This window comes from Apus apus, chromosome 8, assembly GCF_020740795.1.
Source record: "Apus apus isolate bApuApu2 chromosome 8, bApuApu2.pri.cur, whole genome shotgun sequence".
NCBI classification, from domain to species: domain Eukaryota; kingdom Metazoa; phylum Chordata; class Aves; order Apodiformes; family Apodidae; genus Apus; species Apus apus.
This window is the reverse complement of record NC_067289.1, coordinates 6,070,505-6,083,496: the sequence shown is the minus strand read 5'-3', so window position 1 is coordinate 6,083,496 and position 12,992 is coordinate 6,070,505. Positions and strand designations below refer to the sequence as shown.

The 12,992-nt window shown below is 41.6% G+C and overlaps 1 protein-coding gene across 9 annotated transcripts in view; it reads left to right on the top strand.

Moving 5' to 3' along the window:
* The window catches only part of PIK3CB (phosphatidylinositol-4,5-bisphosphate 3-kinase catalytic subunit beta), a 105,911-nt gene that overhangs the window by 32,589 nt on the left and 60,330 nt on the right, over window positions 1–12,992 (top strand). For 5 of the 9 annotated variants that reach the window (XM_051626256.1, XM_051626263.1, XM_051626254.1 and 2 more), the window contains one exon: window positions 1,266–1,439. The gene's annotated coding sequence lies outside the window, so the exon portion shown is untranslated. Of the gene's footprint in view, window positions 1–1,265; window positions 1,440–2,770; window positions 2,918–3,573; window positions 3,870–12,992 lie in introns of those variants that run through there. The other 4 variants (XM_051626255.1, XM_051626259.1, XM_051626261.1 and 1 more) reach the window with 4 other exon arrangements.

Below are 12,992 nucleotides of genomic sequence, written 5' to 3'. Positions count from 1 at the left end.
TGAATGTTTTTCAGACCAGCTTTTTCTGCTTTAGGTCAAACAACCTGCACTTGCATTTTCTTTCTCCCGCTGTCTGGGTCTGCTGGCACAGTTCTGTGGTGTCTGCAGATATGCAGAAGACTTGTGTGTTAGTTCCTTTCTTCTGCTCACTGCAGTGACACAGGGCTAAAATAATGTAAACCCAGAATGCTGAAAATGACATATTTTGAAGTGACCACGAATGTGCCCCAGGTGTACAGCTGTTTTGAATGCAAAGAGGTGACTCAGATACAGCCTTTTCAGACAAACCTCTTTTGTTATACTGAGAACACACATAACAATAGCCTGGGGAGAAATAATAGAACATTTGTTATTTTGTGAAGGGGGGCTAAAAAAAGGATCTAAAGATAAGGAAATGGAAAATTAAAATTATATTTAAATTCTGGGGGTTTTGTCTGCCATGTAGGGTATAAAGCTGTTTCTTTAAGATGTTTCAAGACAGGTTCCTTATCCATATTGTGCACACTGTCCATAACAACTCCGTGTGCAATGAGAACATGAATATCAGGCAAGTTGATCAACTATAATTTGAAATATGTTGATAATTACTGATGGAGATCTCTTAACTCCTACTGCTAAATACTGATGTGTAGCATAGATATAGCAGAAATTGTCTATACAAGACAATTTTTAAGTGCTTGGGGCTTTATGCATAACAGACATTTCAAGACATTATTCAGTTGAAAAGATGGCAGTGCAGTAAACAGGTTTTGAAGTTTCTGGATTGTAGCCCTCTGTCTAGTAAATCACTCTCATCATTGTTGATTTACACCATATAAAAACTGTGCTGGATCCTGTAAAACAACAATCTAACATTGCAAGATCCAGAGTAAATAGCTCTTTTCTAAAAAACATTATCTAGCCTTTCCAGGCACAAACCCATTTGTCATCAGTGAGGCCAACTAGCAAGCCAAGGTTTGAAGGCCAAGACTGTCTGGAATATTTAATGTCAAAACCACAAGTATTAGAATGGTTTGAAAAGTTACATATCTGGAACTTTTTGCACTACTGGATTTCATTAGTACCTTATTTTTCAGAAATACATTTCAGTAGCAATGTAAACTTCAAACAAAAGAGACAAGCGGCTCAGTGTGCTGAACTAAACTTCATTATATAGGTCATGATCCACAGAGATGATCCTGTCTTTGTATGATCTGGGTGCTTGCCTGTTAAACCCATTACTTTAATTTGAAACCTATTGGTGTTTTTTGTTTTGTTTTATCCAGGAAGAAGGGAAGTCAAGTGAAGTTACCGGAGTCCTGCAGGATGAAGCAGCAGTACTGATGTTCGAGAACAATGCCTGTAGTACTGAGCACCCTTAAAAGAGCTGGTTAAAAGCAGGAAGAGGAACTGTTAATTGATACATACAACAGATGGGCTGTGAAGGCAACTGACACACGGTAGGCAAGCTTTCTCATTAACTTCTGCCCCTCCACTGAGATTTGCCTAGACGTGGTATTGTAGGCTCCTTGTTTAGGCAAAAAATCCCATTTGCTGAAATAAGTGGGGACATCATTGTCCTTCCCATAAATTGCCAGTCAATCCATGTTGTAGTTGTTTTGTTTGTTTGGAACAAACAACTAAACATCTTCTAGATGTTTTCTAATCCGAGTTTAATTATTTTTTAGTGCCTTGAGAATTGGTAAGTGAAGTTGATGAGGAAGTAAATCCATTCGTCTTTCTCTTTTCAAAACAGGAATAACTGGCAGAATGAACGGATAAAAATAGACAAGGCTAATAATACAGAATGATTATTAGCGTAGGGATGTTAAAGTATGCTTAATATGATCGTACTCTTTTTGGATGTGGACAGGGATATGCCTCTCCCTGTTTTCATTCAAGGCAGTAGGAATGTTCCTGCTGATTTCAGTGGGTGGGGTTGGAGCTAGCTTAATGCAAAACTAAGTTGTTTCATTACTTCTTACATTCTACCTTGGATTGTTTCTGTTAAGGCTTAGGAAACCCACGTCTTTTATATACATACAGGTCAATGCAATTATTCCTAGGCAGCTCAGCACCAAGACTCTTAAAATGAGGACGTATCGCGGCAATCATTGGCAAGGCAATAAGCTGCTATAATGAGGTCTTCCCTGCTGATTTTCAGAAGCCGCTTCGGAGCAGCTGCTCTGATGGGCGCTTTTCAGCGGGAACACAGGCGGCTGCCCCTTGCGGTCCCGAGCCGCGGCTGGCGTGTCCGAGCCCGGCGGCCGGAGCTGCGCGGCTGCGCAGGCCGGGGGCAGCAGCTCCGCCGGGCGCCGGCGGTGCCCGCCGCTATGACTGAGAACCGCGAACAAGCGGGGGGAATCTACCCGTAGAAACGGGGGCTGGGAGGCGGCGAGGCAAGCCAGCCTTGCAGCTCGCACAGGAGTTTCAGCGAGAGGCTCCGTGGCCCGGAGCCCCGGCCCGGTGCTCAGTGGAGCCGCGGCCGGGCCGTCTGGCGCACCCCGGGGCGGGCGGGCGGGAGGGCAGGCGGGCGGGCCGCCAGCTCCGCAGCACCGGTCAGAGCCGAGGCGGGTGCCCGGGCTGCCCGGGGCAAGGCAGGGCCGTGCGGGGGCCCTCGCCACCGCCCCGCAGCCAACTCCGTCCTTCGCGGAAGACGGACTGGGAGCTCCCGGCGGGGCGGGACGGGCTGCGCCATTGGCCGCGGCCCGCGGTTCGATACCGAAAGCTCCGCGCGGGTTGGCGGCCGGGGGCGGGGCGGGACCCGAGGGCGAAGCTATTGCCTTGGTAACCCCCGGGCCCCCGCTCTGCCCGCCCAGGAGGCAGCAGCGCGGCCGGTCCCGGCGTGAGGGAGCAGGCTCCGCGCCACTGCCAGCACCGCCGCGCTGGCCGGGGGGAGGCGCGGCAGCCGGCAGCGGCGCTGCCCGGGCAGGTGGGCGTGCGGCGGCGGGCCGGGGTGCGGGGGGGGGGGAGGCTGGGGCGGCCCGAGCCGCCTGTGCCGCGGGGTGCGCGCTGCGCTCGGAGAGGGAGCGGACGGAACGGACCGGCGGGGCACCCGCGGGCAGGCAGGTCTGCGTGGCGGCTGGAGGGGCGGCGGGGCTTCCCCTCAGCCGCCACCGCCGGTTCGTTTCGGTCCCTCCCCGCCCCGCGGCGCCGAGCTCCGCAGGAAGAGGGCACTTCTCGGCTGCCGCCCGTTGCGACACGGGAGTTGCTCAACCGGGCGGAAGGCTCTGCCCTCCCCGTGGCGCGGGGGGGTTCGGCGGGGCGGGCGCTGCCGCCGCGAGCCGGCCTGGCGCGAGCCGCAGCAAGTGTCTGGCGCGCGTCCCGCGCGGCCCCTCAGCGCGCGCGGCCTCTCCTCGGGGCGGCTGAGGGAGCCGCTGCGAGGTACCGCCTCGGGTCTTGTGTCGGCTTGGCTCTGGGGTTGTTTCCTGCAGCCGAGAACTCGTTGTAAGTGACTGGTTTGTGATTTTTAGGCGCTGTTGAGGCTGTTCGATCCTTCTGGCTGTTTTCAGCTGCGTTTCTAAGTGCGGCTCTCCTTCTGAGCCGCAGGAGTTTGTATGGAAAAGCTGTGTGTGTGTGTGTGCTGTCATCGCATACTTTCTTAACCGGCAACTAAACTTCTCCGCAGACGAGGACCTGTTTCTGTGTAAGGGGGGAATAAATCTTCATTAGTCCCACAGAGTTCCTGGAAGAGAAACGGAAACCTCTCGTGCCAGAATCGCTGGTTTGTCTAGCTCCAACACGTGTGCTTACACACTGGTGCTGGACACCTTCCAAAATCAAGAAAGCATAGTGAGTTTTTGGCCAGAACTTACTGCATTCACAGACTTTTCTTGTCACCGGATACATCGATGCGTTTTGTTGCTTTGGGATTGAGAGCTGTAGCCAAAGTAAGTGTTCCGTGCTGTCTAAGTCAACGATGCTGTTTTTCTGTTGATACTGAACTTTATTCAGGCTTATGAAGCTCTTGATACTGGGCATTACTAGAAACCCCACTAACACATTATTTATGTTTTAGGGCAGTAGTTTGGGGTTCCGGGTTACATGAATGCATGAAAGATGTTGTAGAAATTTGATCAGCCTGTGGTTTGCAGTGTTAGCTAAAGACTCCCATAACTGTACGTCTTCAAAGTCAAAATATAACTTTATAGCACACTTGCTTTTAGGAAGATTGCATTTAAAGAAGTACTGAATATCCAAACAGTTGTCACCAGGTTGTGCAGTCTTGTGGAATGCATTAAGGGGGCTGGGGAATCAATCACCAGGCCCCTTGGAAACTTCAACCTAGAAGCTTCAGTTCAGGCTGATGATGGTTTTTCAGGCTTCAGAAGTTTCATGCCAGCAAGCAGTGCTTTTCAGAAGAGAGAGAGAAAGAAAAGGGCTATTGAATAAAAATTCATCAGTAACTGTTTTTTTTTGCTTTTTTAAGAAGAAAATTGGGGGTATTAGTAATATCTAATTGTTTTGTTGTGAATTGACTTGTAAACATGTTTAGGTGGGGTTTCAGCCTGTAATTAAATGTTATTTAATATTTTTTTTTGAAAGGAACTTCCTCCATACATGGTCTTCAATTATTTTTCATTGGTATCTATTTAAATATATGTTTTTCTTGAATAAAAATCGCTTCCATTAAGTCAGGTTTCACTTCCTTGGAATATCTGATGTCATAAATTTGCTAGTTCTCCAATTGTCTATAGACTTTTGGTGGAACTCCCAAGTTCTAGTGTAGAAAAGTCTTCTTAAAAGAGAAAAAAAAATATTTGATTCTTGTGATATAGTAAAGAGAGAATGTGTCCTGCCTCTTCTCCCTGATTTCACTGCTCGTTTCCGTTTCTTGTCGGTTGAACATAGAGTCAACAAATGTTGCAGACTTTTAATGTTTGTGTATGTCTGTAATATGCTCTGTTTAGCAAATGTGAAATTTAAAACCAAAATCCAGAAACATACAAGCTGTCAGAAAGCAGGGTGCAGGAGAAGTACTAACTGTTGTTATTTAGAAGTTGGGTGGAAATGCCTGCTGGTGTTTTGGCTGTTTAGCTGGAAAGCTAGTATCCTGTTTCAGTGAACAGAGGCACAGAGTTCAAGCAGCTTAAGTGCTTTTTCATAGATCTAGAGATACATATGGAAGCTTTGCCCTTGGTTCTCTAAAAGGTGCCACCAGTTAACTTATCTGAAAATAAATACCTGATAGGTTGTTGGGCTGTGGAATGTGGCATTGTATTTTATGCAAAGTCTATGAGGCCTTTTTGGTTTGAGGTGGACTTTCTGACTTGCCGTACTTGGTAGCAGCAGACCATTAAGTTATGAAGTTAACCCTTTTTCACAGCTGGCAGCTTCTGTGAAATCAGTCCAGGAGAGAAAAATCTGAAATAAGCATAATTTACACAGTCACATAGGAAAGCTTGCTTGTTTGGGTTCTTTTAGTAAATGTATGTTTGTACTCAAACTGATACCCTTGGAGCATTGATACACAAGTCTCCATTTGCCTCAGAATATGAGGACTTAGAATCATGGAAGGCTAAAAAAATTAAACAATTTGGTTTGTGGCAGTGGTGTTAGTCATTGCAATCACTCACCATGTGAAAGTTTCTGGTGGCAAAAATAATCTTGCATTAAAAAGTTAGCAGTTCTTAAAAACTGTTGGAGAGTGAGACTCTCATGCAAATGCTTGTGGATATGTAGCTACCAAAATAATTTAATTTACAAATTGGTTTAAGAAGATTAAAGGAACAAATAGTGACACTGTGTCAAAAAAAGCTTCCTTTGATAAGTACAATTGGAACAGTTACACTGTCTCCCACTGATAATTTTTTAGACCGTGGGGGGATGGACCAGATGGACATGCACATTGTTTCTTTCTTTTTTGTTTTGGGTAGCCACAGCTTAATAGCTAGTGTGCTACAGAATGTGACCTCTCATAAACTTGGTCATCTGCAAATAGAGGACCCAGACTGACCTTAGGTACAATCTTTGCTACTTCCACTTCACGGCTTTGGCTGTTGGCCATGAGGGGAGTAAACTGCCCCATATCTTTCAGTTGTGTCAAATTGGGAGGTGAGGAGGTGGCAGCTGTGAGCGAGCACTCTGATTAATGAGTTTCTTACCTTAGATGCTGTGGACTTAAAATTGCAAATGATATGAACTCAGGACTAATTTTGTGGTTTTTGGAGCTAAATCTAGGTTTATAGAAACATTTTTGTATCTACTTTAAAAAGAGATAATTATGAGTACTACAGTTTTTCTCTTGATGCAAAATGTACTTAATATAAATTTGCTATTCATAGCTTACTTTTGTTTATTTCACAGTGGTCAAACTGCATACTTTTGATAAGTAGTGTTGCATTAAATTTTTAATATGAAACTGAACTGTAAAGGGTGCTCTTCTGTTTCTAGAATATCTTGATTTTATTTGCAATGCTAATTTGATTTTTAGAGTAGCTTTGTAATTTCTGCATCAAAATATCTTACAGGAACTCCATCAGATATCAATGTCTAGTCTTATGCTTGTGTAACTGAACTCCACGTGTTGCTTTAATGATGAACAGTTTTATGTAAGTTGGTAAATGATCCCCAGATTTGTTACTAGTTCACTTTTTTCCTTAACAGAAAATATGAGCAAGTGAGGTATAGTTCCTTGGGACAGGAGTGAAGTGAGTTGACCTGATAGGGTAGATCTGCCTCTCAAACTAAAGCTCTTCTAAGAGATCTTAAAGAACTGTGAATATTGCACATAAAATAGCTGTACAAATACGTTATTTTCCCACCAGGAACTATGATGATTGAATGGAAAGGATATGCCCTGTAATGAAAAGAAAAATCCATATCATGGGTTTAATTATTGTGGCTGTACGTGATGGTAACTTTCTTTTTTGCATGAATTTACTTGTAAGAGGGGAGGAGGTGATACCCCTATGACTTCTCATTTCTTTTTATGAGAGCAAGGTAATCTGTATGCTCTGTTGTACTGTCTTTTAAAGCCCACTTTTGGGGACTACCAAGAGTTAGACTCTTCAACCTTTCCACAATGTTCTTTTGAGACTTTTTTTCTCTGATTTCTTGTATCCAGAGCAGAAAGCAGAGGCTTTTGTTCATTCATTAATTTGGAACTGATGAACATTTTTAAGCGATGTGGAGTCCATTAGGAGCTTGCATTGTTTGCTCATTCTTAGGGTCATTCCTGTCCTCCCTGTGTCCCCAGGCACCATATATCCACTGGATTAAAATAAACTATGGGGTGATTAATAGATGAGTTAGATGATGTAAGTTTAGAGTTTGCATCAATTGGCAGAATGTGTGCAATAGCTTGTTTGGATAGTAGAGGTAGATAAGTTTTGTAGAAGACATGGGAGTGTTGTCATTAAGTAAGAATATTAGCATGGTTTTGGTTTTATGGTACAGTATTTTTATGAATAATCTGCTAATTTTCAGTGTTTCTAAAAGTCCTTTGTTATCTGAGTGTGCAGAAGGTGTATTTAACAAAGCAATGAAATATTTAAAAAGCATAAGAAGAGTGAGTTTTTGATGAAGGTTCTGTATGAAATGTGTGATAGCTGGCATTCTGTGAGATTGACCTGGCATTGTAAGAGGCTCACAGTCCTGCTGTCAAGAAGCTTGTGACAGATTTAATGTGGAAGACTTGTGCAGCTACAAAGTACTAGAAGCTGTTTAAATCGGAGTAGGTAGGTGATGAGAACACCATTGTAAAAGATCTCTAGAAAATAGAGTAACTGGTGACATTTGTAGGGCTTGAGGTTCTTTTGATAGCTAGCTATTGAGCAATGCCGTTTTTAGCTTCTGTAAATAAGGTGCTTGAGAGGTGGATTATGGTATTGCTGTTTTGATATTGAATGTTCATAGCAGAAGAATATAAAGCATGCCTGATTTTAAAAACTGACTGTGTTTGTGTCACTACTAATAACCCCCCAAAAGACTTCAAGTGCCACCGTACGATGGTTTTCTGTCGGTGATGTGTGTATTGCTATTTAGTATCTGGAGGCTGTAAGTTAGTCTGTGGCTTGTTTATACACACACAGATACAGACACACCTACACAGAGAACAGAACCATGTAAACAAAGCTAAATGTTGACGGTAGAAACTCAAAGCTAAGTACAAAGTTGATGTGGTAGAAAGAAGCACAACATATATTGGACACTGTATCCCGTTCTTGATTGACTTCACTTCTCAGGTTCCTTCCTCTGTTTTTGAAAAGCACTTTCATCCTTATGCCCATACTTTCCCCCTATTTAATCCATCTTTCAGTATTGCTGGGGTTTTTTTGACTGTTTTGTTTTTTTTTTCTTATAGTTTGTCATTAAATTTACTATTCTTGGCTTCTTCCTTTTTCCCAGCTTCCCCATTCTTTCCCTCCTAACTCCCAGAGAAATTAAGGACCTGTGTGTTAACTATATAAGTATTCACTCTGTTCAGTGTCTTGTCTTTTTAGATTGCTGGCTCTCAGAGGCAAAGACAAGTGTTTCTAACAGTGCCCTGTGGGTTCCTGTGTAAGGGTGTGTATTAGAAATAATTTATTCTTTACAAAGTATGCTATTCTGTAAAATGGAATTTGCAGAAGAAAGGACAATTTGTTGACAGCTGTGGAAAGGATGGAAACCAGTAGTCAGAGATGAGGTCTGGGCTAGGAAACTGCTGTGCTGAGCACTCAGTGGTCTGGGACTGGAGGCACGCCAGGGAGATGTGAGCCTTGGTGTGGCACGAATTGAGACACTGAGAGGCCTGCTTTTGAATCCTGTGTGTTTCAGTGCTTGAAGATGGCTGGCGATGTTGTTTGTTCTCTGCAGGTGTTGGGATGTTTGGTTATTTGTTGTAGGTTTTTGTGTTGTGGTTTTTTTTGTTTGTGTGGGTTTTGTTTTATCGGTTTTTTTCCAGTTCTCTTTTGGACTTAAATGGGTGTTGCTAAGGGAGGCAAGGCCTTTGGGATTCTCTCTTGTGTGTGGTGTTTGGAAAATCATATGGGCTTGGAGTATTTGTAGTTCTAGCTTTTAGGACTGTGTTCCTTTCATTTCAGTTGATACAGAGCAGACTCTCTGAATCTACATTGTCTATGCTCTGCTAAGGATGCAGCTCAAGATGTCAGTGAGGATATTAAGGAAGATTGTTCGAGTCATAACCAGGGATCCTCTGGGCAAAGAGGAGTTAGTACTTGGTACCCAGACAGCAGTAGAACAGAGATAGTACGTAGCATGCAGTCTGTGTAGGCACAATATGGCCAGATGTCAGTGAGACACAGCAGAATAGTTACTAGTTAAGTCTTGATACTAATATATGGAAATCTACAAGAGCAAAAATGCCAATAATGAGTCCAAACCTAGTAGAAAATACAGTTTGAAGAAAGCTTTACAACAACCAGAAAGGCGGTTGTAGTGAGGTGGGGTTTGATCTTTTTTCCCAGGAACAAGTAATGGGATGAGAGGAAATGGCCTCAAGTTGTGCCAGGGGAGGTTTAAATTGGGTATTAAGAAAAATTTCTTCACCAAAAAGGTTGTCAGGCTCTGGAACAGGCTGCCCAGGGCAGTGGTGCAGTCACCAGCCCTGGAGGTATTTAAAAGATGTGCAGATGTGGTGCTGAGGGACATGGTTTAGTGGTGGCAGTGCTGGCTTAATGGTTAGACTTGATGATTTTAAGGGTCTTTTCGAACCAAAATGATTGTGTGATTTTATTCTTTCATTTTTCTTGTGTCATGTTTGAGTGGAAGTCTCATGGGAGTCTTACATGCCTCAGGACATTAGGTTTGAACCATGATACCAGGAGGTGAAGAACACTTGTCTCCATATTTTTAGTTATTTACTTGTAGCAATAATTTCAGTGTGAATGGGTGTGTGCATGTGTGTGGTGAAGTGCTGTCTTGTTTTTCTTTTCATGGGAGAACTGTGTTTGGGGATCTGTGATAAATGGTGACTGGAAAGTGAGTAGTAGTTTCTGAACCCTCTTGGGTGAAGAGAGGCATCATTAGTCTGGCAGACTGTCAACAGCAAATGGTAGATTAATTCTTGGCACAAAAATCTTGCTAACAAAAGAAGAGGCATTCCTTTCTGTTGTTAATAATAAAAATGAGGAGGGGTTGATTGTCTGCACTCGTCAGGCTGATATTGTTCAGCTTTTTTTTAATATCCACATAAGACAGAGAATGCTTTTGACAGAAGTCCTTTTATCCTCTATTAAAAATAAAAAAATACTTTTCAATGTACAAATAGTCTGCACCCATCTATAAAACCAACTTTTCTTTAAACAGTAACTTTATTATGATTACAAACGATGTATAAAGTATTGCAAAATTTTGAATGTTGTTTAAAGATAAACCACTCTTAAAATGTGTGTTAAACTGTATGGAATACAATGAGTCTTCACCCTAGGCCAGTTTTACTTCCCCAGCTCTTCAGAAGTACTGTTTTACATCTACTTCCAGCGGTAGTGACTCAAGGAAGCAATATTATTTTATTTTAAAAAATTTTTTACTACACTTTCATTAGGTGATCTCTATAGGCTATGTGGAAAACTAGTAAGCCAACATAATGAATCTAACTTTATTTTTTAGCCTGAGTAAGAATAAAAGCATTTTTCTATACTGAATTGCTGGTTTCAGTGTTAGGGTGCCATTTTTTAATACTCCATGCCATTCTGCCTAAGTTCCTAGAGTTCAGCTAACACAAGTACATAAAACTTGTTTATTTTTATATGCAGTCTGTTTTGATAGCTGTAGTGATTCCTGCTTCCTTTGGGTGCTGTAAATAAATCTGGTGTATGGAGAGATACAGTGATTAAGAATAGCAGGAAAATACTGCATTAAAAAAAGCTTATTTAGTGGGGGTTGAATTCTTCATTAAAACCAAAATTTTCAAGAATGTGAAAATACAACTTTAAAAGTTAAAAGACCACAATCGAGGTACTTCCTCATCACTTCTCATCTGAATCTGTAGTATTTTCAGCAAGATTTGCAGCATCTCTGCATCTTGTGAAACTGAATATTTTAAATAAAGAACTCTGTGATTTTTCCTGTACTCATTTTTGTTTAAATTGGAAGCTTCAACATTCACTTATTTGGGTGACAAATACTGTGGGTGAGCACTGGCTTGGGATTTGTAATAATTAGATTCTCTTTCCAAGTGTGTCACACAGCTGCTGTTTGAGCTTAGAGTTTGGTTATCATAGTATGTGTTCATCTGTGTGTTGGGGATGAGGCAGTTACTTTTTCTTTCTTTGATGTCTTTGCTTGGTAAGCTTTTCTTATGTTTATGTCCTTGAACATACATAGTGTCACTGTTACAGACCTAAAAGTATATGAAATGCTACTTAAAGATAAATTCAAATGCTTAATTGAAAAATACTTTGTAGCAGCTATGGTAATTGAATAGCAAACAGATTTTATGTGCTTTGTATTAAGATGGAGAAAGGGTAAATGTATTTTTTTAAGTGGCCCCATTGAAAAAAAATCTGTTTAAGTGGCCACTTAAAATCATCCCAGCTGATGCAGAGCCTCGCTTTGCCTGATGCCTGTGAAAATGATATCGTTGAAATAAAATCCTCTTTATTGTATTTTTTTTTAAATGAGAAATTATTCATAAAGAGTAAGTAGATTACTGTAGTAGAGCAGCTTAAGTATTTTTAAGGCATCATATGAAAAAATTAAAACGTTAGAATCTTTAGTGTATTGTTGTCCTGGGAATAGAAATTGGAATTATTAACCCCCTTCTATTTATAGCTTTCTTCTCTGTGTTAATATTCCTGTTCCAGTTAACTTCTAGGCACATTTTATGAGAAGGCAGAGCAATTCTTGTCTTAGTTTATCACTGCAGCTAATAATTTTAGTGTCCTCAAGCGACATTCTTTTAAACATCAATTTCAGAAAACATCTAACTCTGTTTTCAGATTTATTTGTGCTTTGATAACTTGTCAACCATTATTGCATGCAACTGCAGGATTTAAAGAGGCCTTCAGCATTTTGGTGGCTCCTTTTTTCATCTTATCACTACTTGCCGATTTTAAAAATACTGGTATATCGCTGCTTAAGACTGATCTTTTAGGGTTATTGACTCATGAGAACAAGAGATGCAGGCTGTCTGCACTATACTGATAAAGCTCACAAGAGCCAGACCTAATATATAACTATTATTATGAAAATTTTCCGCCCTCTTGGTGCCAAAAATCAGTCCTTCATTGTTAATTTAATTGAAGCTAGCTTGTCAGGAAAGTATCCTACTTTTACCGTGTTTTTAACAGTATTTGTGGAGTACTAAAGGGTTTCTACCTATGTAATGGCAGTTTTCTTGAAAAATAGGCAGTGGTTGGTGAGAGGTTGGTGACTCCTTTCTATGAGGAGTCTTCAGAAGCAGCAACATTCCTGAAACTTTCAAGCTTAAGCTTCTACTTTTTTGCTATTAACAGACCCATTTAACCTGAAGAAAGAGTCCTTGGGGTGCAGTGCCAAATCAAGTGGTTTAAAGTGTTGTTTAATTTTCTGTGGTTCTGTGATACACTTTTATTCCTGTGATTTATGTGTGAAAAGAAAAATAGGATTATAGAGAGGCTTTGGTTTTGTTCTGACTTACCATGGGAGAGAATTTTAAAGGAGTTAAGGCAAATATTTTTGAGTGGTTCCTCAAGACTTGCACCCCTTGGTAAATAGCTCTGTTGCTGTCAAGTGTGGTGGTGAGAAATTTTTGTCATGATTGAGCCATTATTGTGTGAAAACTGAAAAACCTTTGCTTTCATCTGCAAGAGCCTCTTTTTTGATTTCTGACTTTGTCATATTTTAAGAATTGCTTTCTTAGCTACAAATGCTGTTGCTCCAGTGCTCTTTTATGTACCCAGGTTCATGTACATTGTATACTACTACTCCTTCTGCTTTTTGGAGGTGAAGCAAGATGCTCTGCAAGGGAAAGTTATTCTAATTTAGTGAAGTGATCATCAGAAGCAAGTCTCTCTCCTGGTTTGCTCTGGGAGATGGAGGATCTAGTTCTCATTTATCAGAGAGAGAGCTTTTTAGGGGCCTATTGA